The sequence below is a fragment of the Poecilia reticulata genome, linkage group LG1, assembly GCF_000633615.1.
Source record: "Poecilia reticulata strain Guanapo linkage group LG1, Guppy_female_1.0+MT, whole genome shotgun sequence".
NCBI classification, from domain to species: Eukaryota; Metazoa; Chordata; class Actinopteri; order Cyprinodontiformes; family Poeciliidae; genus Poecilia; species Poecilia reticulata.
The window spans coordinates 4,607,822-4,624,725 of NC_024331.1; the positions used below are offsets into that span (position 1 = coordinate 4,607,822).

The window sequence follows — 16,904 nt, forward strand, 5'->3', positions numbered from 1 at the left end:
AGAAACTAAAGTGAACATAGCAATAAACCAAGAGAGGATAATACTAATCAAATGAAACTAAATGGAAATGAATGAAGAACAAAATGCAAGAATAAACTAAGAAACTAAAGTAAATTCAGAGGAATACACTGGTATGGCAAGACCTTTCGAGCAATAATTAATACAGAGACTATGGCWAGAATAAACAGACACTATTTCCAGATAAAAGGTAAAATAATATTGTTGAAGTGCCATGGGCAGGGGCGCAACTACACATTATTCAGGTGGATGCGAAATCATAAAATCATAAATCGGCGCCCCCCACGAAGGAGCGTAGAAACATACGCTCGCCTCCGCCCCCCAGACGCCAATACGTTTAGGGCAAAACTCGCTACATTTACCCTGTTATGTGCGTGAGGTCAAGGAGCGTAAGGCGCGCTGAAGTGTACGGGAAAAAATAATAGGTGTGCCGATTCAAAACGTCTACAATGATAATAGTAACATTAATAATAAAATAATTGTCAGTGCAAAGTAGCCTACAAATTCTTTGGTGGGGGGCGGTGAGGGACCTGGATAAAGGCTAGGGGGGCGCTRGCCCRAAAAAGGTTGAGAAACACTGGTCTAACGGTACAAAATAGATTAGATTGTGGTTGATATTTTTTTTTTGTCTATAAAATCACTACATGTAATGACTAAGTCGGTTAAATAACACAGTTATAGACGTGATACCAGCTGTTCAAAATAGAGGCGGGTGATATGGACTTAAAGTTTTATCACGATATTTTGCGGTGCTATTGTGATAACGATAAAAGTGACAATAATAATTATTTATTACATCTTTTTTAGGTAAGTGTGTGACTACGTGTCACAGCAATTATAGACCCACAAACAGAATTAATGYTCTTGAAAAATGTTCCCATTTGCAGCGCGCTTCTTTAGGACACCAGTCATGTAAAAACGTGTTGTTTTTTTTCACTAAACAGCACACAATAACTTTACTTTGAAATGTATTGATATTCATTGATGCTTTTATTGAACAGAGGAGAAAATAATCAATCCTGACTGTATGGACAGTTTTGTGGGGTTTTAAACATTGTTAACTGGAATTTATTGTGACAACGATAAATCAAAATCCTTGCTATGATAAGAAATGTATCATAATAAATGATAAATGATACGATAAATGCACAACTTTAGCTAAAAACATTCAAACTTAAGCATTTTTTTCCCCTGTTTGATTTCTGTTTAGGGTTAGTTGGGATGAAAGTTCCCAAATGTAGGTGGAACTTTTTGTGCACTGGAAACAAAGTACAGTTTGTTGATGCTGATGTGAGCTTCTCCGCTCTGTGGGGGTTCAGCACTTTATGAGTCTGACACAGCAGGAATTATCTGCCACCTATCTGAACCGTAGCTCCGTATGAGGTGTGCTATAGCTGACTCCCAATGTTAACAGTGAAGTCAACAAATGTACAATTTGTTTTTTTGGGGGTTTTTTTTAGCTTTGAGGCTGAACCAGTTCAGAGACGAACTCTGGTGTGAAGAAAACAAACCGCACGCCATCACCAGAGAACTGCTGAAAGCTGCAGGAAAACAGACAATAAGTTCAGTATAAATAATGCAAATTGAACATTCACCCATGTATTATAATATAAAAACCCCCTGCAATTTGCCAAATTATTGCACATAAAAAGATTAGTAAGATAAAAAAKGACTTTGGGTTGGGCAGATTGGAGCCAAAGAAAGAGTGCTATGGCCTGTTTTAATATTCACATGTTGACTTAAAGGTTAATTATACATTGAAGACTTTTCATTAGGTTGGCTTAAAGTCAAACTSTGTTTGAAAGCAAGGATTTTAATTAGATATTTTTTATCCCACTATCTTGAATATCAAATGATTCCATGTTTGTTTGAGTAAACTTTTTTATTCATTCTAGAGAACAAAGAAACAAAGACAGAGAATCATCTAGTACATCATTTATTTGTCATTAACTGCCTGGTTTGCTATTATTGTAATATAATGAAGTTCACTAAAGCTACAATATATGCTTTCTATAAATATAATTTTAAAAAACATTTGTTGAAAACTGTCACTATGGCCTGACAGTACAACATGAGACAACCTGTGGAGGAAAAAAAAAGAAAAGAAAAGAAAATCCAGGTCCTCCACTTTGGTCCTACGACAAAAACGTACCAAACAACCAATCAGAGCCAGGAGGAGGGTCTTAGTGCTGTAAGTCATCCTCATGTATGTACTGCTCACTTCCTTCCCTTTGTTCTCTGCTGGTCTACAGCCATTTCCATTCACTGGAGCCCCAGGCTAGTTAGTGTAGCCAGCAATGACAGTTTTCCTGTAACAATGAGTTGTTTCTCACATGCACAAGGATGATTGACGGCGCTAAGACCCTCCTTTTGGCTCTGATTGGTTGTGTCTGCATCTCTACAGGTGGCAGTAGGACCACAGGGAGAGGGCAAAAGAGCTGGCTTTTTTTTWACAGAGYATCTGTCTCATATAAAACTCTCAAGTYATTGTGACAGTTTTAACAAATATGTTAAAAAAAAACATTACTGCAGTTTTAAATCTGACAAACAAGTTAAATAAGGAATCCAACTAAACGTTTACCTGCTTTGCGTTAGTGTCAGCTGACAGGCAGCTAGTAACTGCTTCGTCACGGCGTCTGTAAAAAACCCTCCATGTGTTCATAGCATCTAAAGCAGAGATGTTAAACACTTTATGCTGGTTAAAATATTCACACTTTCGTTTCACTGCCTGCTCCTCACACCTGCATGCTTCAGATCATGCATTCAATTGAAACTCTTGAGTTTTTAATAGCAAGGTGGTAACAGTGACACTAACTATGCTAAGAATTTACTACAGCTATTAGCCAGTTCATTAATTAAAAACAATACRTCCTTCTCTCCTGCATGTCTAATTTATAGAGCTGCAGGAAAAAGATGGAAACCGAATCTGACGCGTCTGAGCCGGAGCGTAGACCTCACAGATGGTCGCTCCGTTTTAATTAGAGACACTTTCCCAATCCTTCGTGGTATAATATTGTCATACCACTACAATAAATTGAATTAAGGTTTACGGCTATAATGTGACAAGATGTTGAAAGGTTGAAGAGGTAGAAAGTACTTCTGCGAGGTTTGCATCTGGGTTCACATCACACCAGGACCCAATAATGAAATTACCTAATTGCGCACAAAGACGCTTCACTCGTGTGGGAGGCTGGACGGTTACTTACTTACTATCTGATTAATTCAGCTAATATCATGTGACCACTTGAGTGAGCCTGTAGGGCCCTGGAAGCCTCTCTTCACACATCGCAGAAACATCCTCTCATTTCTCCATGGAAGAAAACTTTCAGGACTTTTGCACAATTGACAACRCAGACAGTAGATCAACACCAGCTTCAGCTTAAATTAGAGATGAACCAATCTGATAATATCTGTATCGGTCCTAATATTGAAAAAAAAATCTAGATCTAGTATCGGCCCAATCCATAAGGCCAGATATATTTAATCTAATTCTATTCTTTGTGCTCTGAGCGTTATGCTTTATTATTTAATTTCCATTATATTTAGAATTCCTAATTTTATTTCTGAGCCATTTGACAGAAAGTTTGTTGCAGTTTATTTTTTTTACATGTTTGACCAAGGTAGTCAACCTATTGTTTTTGTCAGATTCAGTTTCTTTATTCTTTGGCTGTTAAACTCCTAATAGCACTGACTGAACAAATTAAAGTTGTTTTTACATCAACCTTGTGACGTTACTGGTGTATTTATGTGTACTGTAGAGGTGCAGCGTTATCAAATACATTTGTAATTCAGTACATTTATGTGTGTGTTTAATTTAAGAAACATTCTAAACATATTCAGCAATGTTTTTCTGCAATGGATCAGTATTGGCAGATACTAAACCTCAGATATCGATATCGGTATCAGAAGCAGACATTGGCAGACAATGACCATAAGAGCTAATTATCTATCTTCCATAAATGTCCTTAGAACAGACTATAAATACTCTTCACTGGCTGCCTATTTTTAAACCATCCATGTAAGATTCCTTTGAGAGGGAGAACAAAAACTTCAGAGAGTTTAGCAAAGTGCTGAACACAGAGACAAAATGTTGATTTGATGGTTTATCCCCTGGCATTAGTAACAAACAGAAAATGAGTGAGAGGCAGAGTGTTGCCTTCGCAGTTTTATTTATTTATTTATTTTCCCTTTTCAACTCAAGGAAATGCATAGCTGACATAAAAAGACATTAAGGTGTTTTCATAATCATCGGCAGAGTCGAGGTGAAGTCGTCGTCCTGAGTCAGTGAATAAGTGAAAAACAGCCAGAGTTAATGAAGAATACATCGTCATGTGTGTGTGTGTTTACGTTAGAGCTTTTCTCCAACTGCTGATATCTTATTGACTGAACCACAAGGTAATTCATATATTTATTGTGTTCTCAAAATTGAGCAGCTGTACCTGGTACAGGTATTCACCTGGCCAGGAATAACTGCACGATTTAAGTAAATGAGTTTGTAGAAAAAAGGTTTCTGATGTCCTATTTCTGCAAAGTCATCGTCTGTTTGAGGATTTCTTAGGGAGCTGATCTTTAACATGGTTAGTAACTTGATATCGTCTACATTTGAGAGTTATTTTTCTTGTCACTCTATTAAATATAAAGGATTCGTACAATTTCTTTCATCAGATTTCTTTTTTTTTTCATAAAAAAAAGGTGTCAACTAAACTGAATGTAGGTCAGTGGAGGCATTTTATTCATTCCTTCATCTTTAACGACCTGCTACTGGGAAATAATCAGCCACTGAAACACCCTGGTGACACTTTTGTGTAGAAAAGGTTTTAAACCACGGTGTAAACACTGGACATAAACCTCTGATCTAATCTGTCGCCTAAGATGAGCTTCTTCACACTTCAGTCAGTTTTCAACAAAATAACTCCCATTGCTTTCAGCCATAAGAGCAGTAGTGAAGATAAGGTTTAAAAAAACAACTGCAACTCAGTGATTGCACAGAAAAAAAAGAGAAGTCTGTGGATTACATAAAGATGTTGTGTATGTTTTGTTTATTTTTCCTAAAAAGTTGTTTGCATTTCTGTAGAATGAAATAATTGCTTTGTTTCTCTTGTTTGGCTGAATACCAGCAGACAAGAGCATCTTTTCTCTTCTGGTGAGTTATAATATAGATTTTTTTTCCCCCACACTTGGAATAGTTTTATATTCTGCTGAGACAGAAATCTTACTGTGCTTTAGCTGACGTTGACTTGATATTTAAATACCGTAAAATTCCCTTTTTTTGGACAATCTTGAGGAACCAGCGGTGCGTCAAGAACAGTGGACAATCATGTCATCTCAAGTCTCTAACCTAACCAGACTCTTGTGTGTGTTGCTGCTGTGTGAACACACACAACTAGCCTCATCAAGGTCAGTGAGCGACACTTGTAATGGTAAAAGATTGCCTGTCAATACATGTCGGTCTTCGGCAAGCAGGAGAGCCATTAGGGTCTGGAGAAATGAAGTCTCCTCGTGTTTGTGTTTCTGAAAAAAAAAACAAAAAAAACATTTGTTTCCTCACCATTCATCCCGTGTTCCTACGTGTTGTCGACATCTCAAAGTTCAGTAGAGACGAATTAAGTCAGCTTTGACTTTCACTTCGTTGTCGTGACGAATCACCCGACACGCGGCTGATTGATGGCGTTTTGGTGGTTTGGGTATAGACTGAAGCATTCCCAACGCTGCTCATCAACTAGGTGTTCCGTTTCAGGGAGATTTGTAAAGGGTTTTGTGACAATAACCCAGACTTTTAGTCAACACCTGACTGCAAAACAAGTCAAATCTTCAGTTTAGAAGAGCAGAAGGGCTGCAGGCCGTAAGCATGTTCACCAAACACGACGTTTTCATGAGAATGCTACTTTTGGAGGTGGCCGCAGTCAATGTCAGCAACATTCAAGAGATTTTACAGAGCATTTCCAAACAGAGCGTCTGTTTTACTGCTTACACTTTACAGGATTGAGAGTAAACAGAACATTGGAAATGCTTGTGCTTCACACACAGATCCAGTCTGATATTAATCAAGAGCAATCAATGCACCATCAACATGAGCGAAACTATGTTAAGATACGTGATCAAGAGAGGCAGTGATTATATCCAACTTCTGATTAAGTGTTTAGATCCATGAGCTCCTCCTTTTACACACTGATCCTCTGTCTGTAGATTCATATTTACACATGACTCTAAATATTTCCTGATCAGAATTACAGCTACTTTTTATATCTTGCATTTCTCTATATTACGGTATATAAATCCTCCCCAAAGAGCTTTTCTTTTTTTTTCCTCCTACTGTTTTTTTGTGTTTTAGCTTTGATGTCAACATCTCCACCTGCAATTTTGAGGAACACTGGCCTGCGTTGTTCGTTCCGGGTCGTGGATGGAATCTGTTATTTTTTTTGCATCTCATTTTGGTTTTGTTTATTGCAGGCTTTCATCTCTGTGAAGTGGGTGATGATTTGACAGCATCAAACTCAAGGTAATGGTTCCGATTGTCTAGTCGAAAGACGGCACACACCTGCAGCACACTGGGGTACATTTCAGAATCGTTGTTCTGTCCATGACAGGTTTTAGGACGCGGTATGATTTCCATTCTATTGATTAATATTTTTTAAGGGGAATTTTGCATAGAGTGACATCATGATCCATTTTAATTATGGTTTTGAATTTGTTTATTTTTCGTTTTATTTCCTGTTTCTAGTTGTGTTTTATTTTGGACATTTAAAATATCTTTCAGTTCCAGTGTTAAACTTTCATTTTGTAAAAAGCAAACTTTATGCCATTGCCATTATGTGAGCTGATAATGGTCTGAAAATGACAATACTATCGTTTATTGCAATAATTACTGGGACAATTTACATAAACATAAAATGTTGTCACATGAAAAAAACAGTACAATATAATAATTGTCTAATCTGGAAAAATATCAATGTACCAACTTTACATATTATTACGCAAGAAATTGCAAGCAAAAATTCTTGAGAAAATTGTGGAAAGAGAAACAAAAACATTCCAACTCTCGACTGAAGTCGACACCAGACTGAGAACTGATCTTAGGGGAGCAATGTGCTGCACTCGGAAGAGCAAAGAAACGAGAATCACATACATTACGCCACTTAATCGTCAGATGCATTAATGCAAATTAAATGTAATGAATGCAAACTCTGACAATTAAAGCCTGTTTTTAAAACGCATCCATTACGGTTTAAAGTGAATGTGCTCCCATCCCTGGAGGCGGTGGCAGCATCCGTCACCTGGGCTGACAGCCCGTCTGTTGTTCCACGTTCCCTGATGTGACAGATGTGCAGATCGGCCCCCAGTGTGTCGCTCCCAGTAGGTGGCTGAGTACCATTCATCCACCGCTACTGAGCCGTGGTTGTTGTAATTAGTGTTGGTTTGCGACACCGGCCTCGCTGAAATAGTTTGGTTGGGGGAAAATAACACAGACGGCTGTCAGCTATTACAGCCAATTTACGATATGCATGTGTGTTTTAGTTGCCGAGCTGGCAGTGCCGCCGTAGAGACGGCTTTCCTTTCCACGCCATCAGAAACATCAAGCCCTTCTTTTTTTCTTTTTAATTTCTTTAAAGTGCTGGATGTGTTATTGTGATACTTAGAAACTCCTAGAACTTAGATCACAAGCAGAATGTAAACAATAGTTTTATATAATACAACTACATGCTAAAGTTTTTCGACACTCTGTGATGAAGTAATTCTCAGTGGGCAATATAGATTTAAATCTTTATCGTGATATTTTGTGGTACTATTGTGATAATGATAAAAGTGACGATACAAACCATTTATACTGCTCCCATTTGTAATACGCTCACCAGTGTGATTTGTATCGCAGAACTGCACCTGCTAGCTGAATTATATATGAAACATATATCATTTTTTTAATATATATATTTAATGAAACCCGTTTATTGAACAAACAGTGGAGAGAAATTGTAAAAATAATCCAGATAACACAGACTGTTTTACAGGTTTTTAAGCATCATTAACTGGAATTGATTGCGACAATAAATCAAAATCTTATAAGAAATTTATTGCGATACTTTATTGCGACATGATGTGATAAATTCCCAGCTTTAGAAATTATTGCTATCGATCAAATTTTTGAAGATTTGTTTGAACATTCTGCAGCTATTGAAAACAAGTATGTCATGCGCTGACATTTATGTCGGTGCAAAATGGACAATTTAAAAGAGTAAAACAGAAAAAGGGAAACATTTAGAAGAGTTGGATTGGGAAAAAAAAGATAGGACCTAAGAAGAGAAGGTGAAGGAAAAGGCAATTTTCTTGGCACGGCCTTATCATCCTTTTGACGAAATTTAGAAAATTGCCGTATATATTTAGCCCCAAAAGATAACAGGAGCTTTATATACACACATGCACACTCTTCCCTCAGCAAAGCAGTGATTTGCAATACACCAATGATCAAAACAGCTAAGTCAGCTGTATCTTCACACACACACACGCACAAATACGCGCACTGTGGCTGGTTGTTGACAGTTTGGTCTGAAGTGGATTCTGCTCATTAGGTGGTGTTGCAGATTGGTTTCTATTTATAGGCAGCAGTCGGCTCAGCAGTAGCCCCAGCTGCATAGAGGTGTTTGAAGTAGCACAGGCCTCCAGTGGGCCTCGCTAACGAGACGGATCGGCAGTCGATCACTCTCCAAACTGCGGAAGTTCGACCTAAACTTAGCCCGGCGTGGGCATTCAGGCCACTTATTATTGGTGCTGAGTAATATCCTCATTTCTTTTAGTCTGGATTCTTTTTTCTTTTTTTTCGGGAGAAAACGTTGATTTAATGGTGTATGCAGTGGCACACACTTTGTTATGGAGAGAACAGAAGGAGAAATGCAGATGTTCTGTTGTTAGAGCTGTTCTTGTTTTCACAAACATTATTAAGCTTCCCTCTGCTGCTGCTTGTGTTTATTAGCATGAAAAGGATAGGAATTATTTTTAGTTCATGCAACATACATTTTTCTGTTGTAGTTTTAATTTTCAAGATGTTTTGTTTTATTTAATTTTTTTTCTCTTTAACTTCCATTGAAATTCAGATTTCATGCTGCTCATAGTCCTTCCCATACACTGTACTTACTGTGGCCAAATGGTCCTTCCATGCATAACTCTGAACAATCAACTGCCTCTGAATTCTGTGAAAATGTTTCCATTTTCTTCTTCTCTGTACTTTTTGTGTTGAGGTCACCTTTGTAATTAAGGCCAATTTAAAAGTTTTGTTAAAAATACTGAAGAAAACTGATAAGTGACTTATCCTGATTAATGTGTTTTTGTTTAGCTTTTGTTTAGCACTTAGTTAACTTTGAAAACATTTGTTGACAGTTTGTTCTACTAAATTAATTCATACGTATGAATTCTGGAGCACTAATCGGCATCTGTGTAGAAGTCTTGCTTATCGACTAAGGAGTAGCTGGACATTTATATTCATGCTCTTATTTTGAAGTGGATGAAGACTGCTTACACAGTAGTTTTGTTTCCTGTCCCCATGTTCTCTCTTTGTATGTGCTTGTATAACAAGAAGCATACAGGAACAAAAAATGCAGATAGAACAAAATATAAATATAAATAGAATGTCTAAGGTATATTTAGATGTATGATGACAAATGCAATATTTTTTAGGTTGATATACCAAGTTGTAGCACATGTGTCGTTGGGACACGTGCTACAATAAATACAGTGTTGCTGCAGCACTTTAGCATTAGCGTTAGCCTAACTAATGATTAGTACTTTACAGTTAGTAAAACTAACTTTACATAACTTCATTTCAGTATCTGTCCTATCGAACCTTTCAGGGTCATTCTCTCATGGACACTTTATTCGTTCAGCAATTTCTTTAAGGAATGTTTATAGACACCTGTTAGCCACTGAGCATTTCTAATGTCCGTTACCATATCGCATGTTTTAAACCTCAATAGTTGTCAAATTTGCTTATACCTACATCTTAACGCCCAGCACTTTAGCAGAAAGTAAACAGCGCTCTGTCTGCTGTTGAAGATCGTATCTGTCATCACTCTTCCTCTTGACGTGTTTGGCATCAACACAAAGCTTTCCAAATAAGTTTAGATTTGACAAGATAATTAGGTCTGATACCATCTCCTTCCACTGCACCAAGTCTCCAAGAACTGCTAATCCTCGCTCTCCTCTCTGCACCGATAAGCAACGGGATAGGAAATGAAATAAGGAGATAAAGTAATTTGTCACACTTTTGGACTGGATTCCCTCTCTGCGGGCTAAAAAAAAAAAAGTGTATATGGTGATACTTACATGCCATGATTTTAAAAAAGGGATGCAAATGACTACCCTGAACATTAAACTTGAAAAATTATTTTTAAAGAAAATAAAAGCAACACATTTAAACCAATCAAATTCTGCAAATATGTTGTTTATAATCCACATGACAATGAGTCAATTAGTGGTCTTCAGTGTTTGATTTGCACAAAACCAAAAACAACTTTCTACTCAGACAATATTAAGGTTGACTACACCTCAGTGAGGGAGATTCTTCCCTCCACCATCACAACCTTCTTTCTTATTTTGTGGAGCTACAGCGGGAAACTTTGATCACTTTAAGTTTGGGTCTTGTGTGATAGATCAAGACTAAGCAGCAAAGCAATGCACAGTTTTTAATTTTTATGTTTTTTCAAAATAAAAACCTGCAATGTATGCTGTGCATTTACAATCACGGTTTTTGTTATACCTTTAACTGCAACAAATTGAACCAAAAAGTCATTTACTTGAGAATAAAAGTCAATTTCTATTTGAAAAAGACTTATCCAGACAGATCAGGAAGAGATTTATGGACAAATTAAACTAGAATTAGGGCTGTTTACCTAAACTGATGCCCAGAACAAGGCCAGCTTGTAAAACCCATTAGTCACGCAAATTTGACCTTCATATAAGAACAAAAAAGAAGCTATTTGAAAGAAAGTCCTGTGTTCAGTTTGCCACAATCCATGTAGGTTTTTCCAAAAATACTAAAGAAAGAGCTTTGATCAGATAACAACTAAATTAAACAATTAGCATATACGTAGAATGTTATTTGTGGCAAAATGCTAATGCTGAACATTACCATGTACAAACCATCTTTTTCGGGAAACATGGTGGTGTTAATATTTCTCCAAAGTAAAGTTATAGGATGCTAAATGCTAAACAGTTAATCTTTGAGCATGAGAATGATGCAAAATATACAACCACAGACTTTGTTAACTGCTTAGATTAAAGTGCATTCAGGTGTTAAAACCCAAACCTAAGTCTAATTTGAAATCTGCACTCAAAGAAACTATCCAATGATACTGAGCTTCAGTTATTTTAATGCCGCACTTCTCAGACTTTGAAAACCACATATGGTTTTCCTTGCATTTCAGTGTATCTCTTATCCAATTAAATACACTGAAGGCATTATATATAAATTTTCATACCATCTACAGGGATACAAGAACATTTGAAGCCTGAGTAAAATGTTTATTTGTTGGAGGAACACACAAAATGGCGGCTGTTTGGACAATCGGAACTAATATTCCAAGTGTTTTTTTTTGTTTTTTTGACCATCTTCAACACAAAATGTCTGCTGCAGTCTCAAAATATTCAACTCCTTCATGACAAGTTTCTGTAGTACTTAGTAGAGAACCCTTTTGCTGCAAACTCGATTTATAGCCGGAGCTTCTGGCAACGTTCCTGAGAAATCTTAGCCCAACTCCTAATGGGCAAAGGCCTCCAGTCCATTAATATTCTTGACAGATGCATGCTGGAATCCCCACCAGAGATTTTCAACAGAGTTCAAATCACGCATCTATAATGGCCACTCTAGCATCTTCCAGCCATTCAGGAGCTCTTCAGGAGCCCTTCGGCGTTTAGGATGTGCTTTACTGTGGAAACAGACACATCAGTGTCTGCTGCCACCAGGTTTTCTTGCAGCAAATCGAGAGTTTTTGACCACCTGCCTCCTCAGAAATCTGGTAGCAGGCGCCGATAGCTTCCAGGTTTCATTGCGTTGGCAAGGTGATAATCCGTTCTCTGAACCTTTTGGATAATTCTCTTAGTTCAGCTGCCCTTCTAAAATGCAAAAGAACTCTACCTGCAACCCTTCAGAGATTTAAGCTCTGCTATTTTCAATATGAATATTTATGTGAATATTAATTAATCAATCAATCAAATTTTATATGTATAGCACATTTCAGCGGCAAGGCATTTCAAAGTACTTTACATAAAAAGATAGAAAAAGATAAAAACATTAAAACCTCAGAGTTTTAGTTAGAACGCCATCTAACAAGGGTACTCACATCTTAAAACCTTCATTAAAACATAAACAGTGAGAATAAGGAARTAAAAAGTAAAGATAAAAACATTAAAAACATCAAAGACATCAAATCCTAATTTAGCCATAAGCAACTCTAAACAGGTGGGTTTTAAGTTAATTTTTAAAAGCACCCAGTGTTTCAGCTGTTTTACAGTTTTCTGGAAGTTTGTTCCAGATTTGCGGTGCATAGAAGCTGAATGCTGCTTCTCCTCGTATGGTTCTGGTCCTGGGGATGCAGAACAGAACCAGAATCAGAAGATCTGAGGGGTCTAGACGGTTGTTACAGCATTAACAGATCTTTAAGGTATTATGGTGCCAAACCGTTCAGTGATTTATAAACTAACATCAGTATTTTAAAGTCTATTCTCTGAGCTACAGGGAGCCAGTGTAGGGACTTTAAAACTGGTGTTATGTGCTCTATCTTCCTGGTTTTAGTGAGAACCCGAGCAGCAGCGTTCTGGATCAGCTGCAGCTGTTTGATTGAAAGATAAACGCATGGATGAGTTTCTCTAGATTGTGCTGAGACATCAGTCCTCTAATCCTAGAGATGTTCTTCAGGTGATAGAAGGCCGACTTTGTGACTGTCTTAATGTGGCTCTGAAGGTTCAGGTCAGAGTCCATCACTACTCCCAGGTTTCGGGCTGATCGCTGGTTTTCAGTTGTAATAACTGAAGCTGTGCGTTGATTCGGGTTTGCTCCTCTTTAGGTTCAAAGATAATAACTTCAGTTTTGTTTCTGATCAGCTGGAGAAAGTTTTGGCACATCCACACATTGATCTGTTCTAAGCATCTATTCAGTGATTGGATGGGTTCAGAGTACCCTGGTGACATCGTGATGTAGAGCTGTGTATCATCCGCAWAATTGTGGTAGCTAATCCTATGTCCTGTTATAGCCTTAGCCAGTGGGAGCATATAAATATTGAAAAGAAGGGGTCCTAGGATTGAACCTTGGGGTACCCCACATGTGGCCTTTGACCTCTCTGATGAGAAGTTTCCGATTGAAACAAAGAAATCCCTGTTCTTTATGTAAGATTCAAACCAGTGGAGCACCGGACCGGAGAGTCCGACGCAACTCTCCAGTCGATTCAGTAAAATGTCGTGGTCAACAGTGTCGAAAGCTGCACTGAGGTCCAACAGAACCAGCACTGTGGTTCTCCCACAGTCCGTATTTATATGGATGTCATTGAACATTTTTACAAGGGCCGTCTCCGTGTTGTGGTGAGCCCGAAAACCAGACTGGAAGGAGTCAAAGCGATTCATTATTGTTAGGAAGTTATTTCATTGTTTAAAAACAGCTTTTTCAATAATTTTGCTGATGAATGGGAGGTTGGAGATCGGCCTGTAATTCTGCAGTAGGGATTTGTCCAGATTGTTCTTTTTTATCAGTGGTTTGATAAATGCTGTTTTCAAAGCCTGGGGGTTAAACACCTGAGGAGAGCGATGAGTTTACTATTTGGATCAGATCAATGGCTACGACAGGCAAAACTTTCTTAAAGAAATGTGTGGGTAGGACATCCAGACAGCAGGAACTGGAGCTTAATTGACTTATAATTTCTTCTAGGGCTTTATAATTAAGTAGTTGAAATTGGGTCATTTTTCCTGCATTTGTTTTGTTTGGGCACAGCATTGGTACTGTCTTTGGAGTGGATGTGCAGATTAATCCTCTGATCTTTTGAATTTTCTCTGAAAAGAAACTAGAAAACTTATTGCAGGCGGCATTAGATTGAAGTTCAGGTGGTAACGTCATAGGAGGGTTTGTGAGCCTTTCAACAGTAGCAAATAAAGCTCGAGCGTTGTTAGTGTTTTTGTTTATGACATCTGCAAAGAAAGCCTCTCTTGCATGTTTTARTGTKGWGTGATAGTTACRTAGTCTTTCYTTGTAGATGTCAYMATAAACGTGCARYTGAMCTTTACGCCATTTCCGTTCGGCCCTGCGGCAGAGTTGTCTTGCAGATTGAACTGTTAAAGCTGCATAAGATGTGCGTGAAGTGGCACCTCTGTAAACGTCGATGAAGAATTCTGCTCAACAAGTTGAATGATTACTGCAGTAGTTATTAAAAGCAGGGATTAATCCTTGAAATATTGAATTCAACTATTAGAACGGGTGTCTGCGCAGTCTTAAAAATTCTTAAATTCATGTACCTAAAATTAAGGTCTTAAATTTATTCATTAAGGGCTTCATACATTTATGAAAAGAAATGTTAGTTTGCCTTAAGTTAATCACAGGTCTTATATTTTGACGTGGCAGAAATTATCTTGTATTTTATTGAACATGTAATTTTCTGTCAGGCTTGTCATACATCTTTGTTGCAAACTGTAACTTGAGGCGGTTGAGGCTACCGCTAACTACCCACTAAAATAATCATTGCTAGCTAGCTTTTTTTGTGTCTATCATGGGTACGTGCAAATTTACTGCCAGTTGACTGACTGATGTTTGTTTTCCCCAATGGCTCACTACCTCTAACTATCTTCTAACATACTCTTGCAAGCTAGCTTGCTAGCTTTTTTATGCCAATTTATGGCCAATTAGCTGGACTATATTCATTTTCAACTGTCGCTCAATAATGGTAACAAGGTGCTAATATGCTCTTTCTAACTAGCTAGCTAGCTATCTAGCTAGCTTTCTTTGTCACTATAAAAATTTATCGCCAGTTTTCTGGACGATGTTTGTTTTCACCACTGGCTCACTTCTGTTGATGCTACATCCATTCTATGCAAATAAAGCTCAGCACTGTGGGGGTTAAGACTGCAGAGCGCCATCTGCAGTGTGAGAAGCACAAAGCGGCCCCTAAGAGCTACAACACAGACCCAAATACAGCAAAAATGTCAGTTTTGCTGTTTGACTGTAATGCAGTATCACCCCCCACCCCAATTCCCTATATTTATAGCTTTTTCTGTCTTAAATTTCCTTCAAGGTGACCTTAAAGAAAGCTCCTAAAAAGTCTTAAATCTGACTTGCTGAAACCCACAGACACCCTGTGAAACTCTTGAGTAACTTGTTAATTTTTAACACACCTGAACAGTGAGACATTTAGTCAAAAGCTGGTTTCTTTGAACGCACATTAAATCTTAATTATCACCAGTACAAGCTTAACTAAACACATTTCTAATTCTTACTCCTTCCCTTATTTTGTTCAGCACTGCCTGCAGATAAACAATGCCCTAGTTTTGTACAAGTCTTCTCCTTGTTCCTGAATCAGTCACTCTGAATGACACAGGGCAGAGGGAAGAAAGAAATGCTGGGCAGCTGCCTTGCAGTGCTGCATTTTGACAGAATCAGGCAGGAGATTTAATCCACATCACCAGGGCCGCTGGAAGGATTCGGGGTTGTTTGCTGTGTAAACACACCTTTGGTTGTTTCGTGTTTTCATGCTTGGGAATTTGAACATCAGCATTTGTTCAGTTCATCAGTAAATGAGCATCATCGTAGATCAGGTTTACATTTTTGAACTTTGCGTTGTTCTTTTTATTTTTGATGAAAATCTCCTTGCGCACAGAAGCTTGAGAGAAAGTCAAGATATCATGAATGGTCATGAATTCACATGTTGCATTTTCTAATCAAAGCACACCACTGCTGTTGAATGATTACAGTTGCTAAGTGGTACGCTATAAGAAAGAGCTAGAATCATGGTGTTCTTTTTATGTAGCCACACATTTTACTTTAAATCAATTTATAAACCTCTGAAATGCATCCAGAAAGACAAAATGCTGACTTGACATTAGATGCTCTCTGTTTCATTGAGCCATCAGTGGTGCTGTGTATTTGCTAAAACTTATCATTCAGTATAGGAACTTTAATCAAAAAAAAAAAAAAAAGCATTTTAAACATTGTTATTTTGCTGTATATTCCTCTTAGCAATTGAGCCCAATTTTCTAAAGTCTCCCGATGCGAACCTCTGCCTCTTTCAAAGGCTGAACCTACCTGCATTACGGGATTGTATTCTGAAAAGACACCGCGAGTAAAAGTGGCAGACAGAGGAGAGAAGCAGAGGTAAAACGTACCCCCGACGAGCACAAAACACGTCAGCCAAAAAGGCACCGATCCGATCCGTGGTTCGAATAAAAAGTCTCGCATGAAACCACTAAGACTGTGAAGGTGAGGGAGAGTGAAGAAGCAGGTTGTTAGTAGAGATTAGCTCACATAAAAACCTAGTTTGGTCATTTGTGTGGAGACAGAAAGGCTCAATGCAGGAACAATGTTGTGATAACTTTGTGAAGGCGGAGTGTCGGAAAGAGCAGCAGTATCTTAAAGAGACAAGAGACCCAATTTCAAGGCGTTGATTTGAAAAGTCAAATTACCTTTAAGTCACGTTTGATATATGCAGCATTTTTGCAACTGAAGGTAACATATTTACCTCCTTGTGCCATTAAATGCTCCGTCTCCAAGGTCCTCTTCTAAAGCACCGTCTATCTCCTGTCCAACATGTACAAACCATCTCAGCTCCGCCTCTTTTTGGCTCCAAAGCGTCCAATGGTAGCCATTCTTCTGATTTGTTTATTAGTAAATTGAATCATCACCAAAAAAAAAAATTAAATAAGAAAAT

At 37.9% G+C, this 16,904-nt stretch overlaps 1 protein-coding gene across 4 annotated transcripts in view; it reads left to right on the forward strand.

Moving 5' to 3' along the window:
- The window catches only part of elfn2a (extracellular leucine-rich repeat and fibronectin type III domain containing 2a), a 201,963-nt gene that overhangs the window by 142,767 nt on the left and 42,292 nt on the right, over nucleotides 1-16,904 (forward strand). For 3 of the 4 annotated variants that reach the window (XM_008435591.2, XM_008435518.2, XM_017306848.1), the window contains one exon: nucleotides 6,469-6,517. The exons of the other annotated variant lie outside the window; for it this stretch is intronic. The gene's annotated coding sequence lies outside the window, so the exon portion shown is untranslated. The remainder of the gene's footprint in view (nucleotides 1-6,468; nucleotides 6,518-16,904) is intronic. 4 annotated transcript variants of the gene reach the window in all.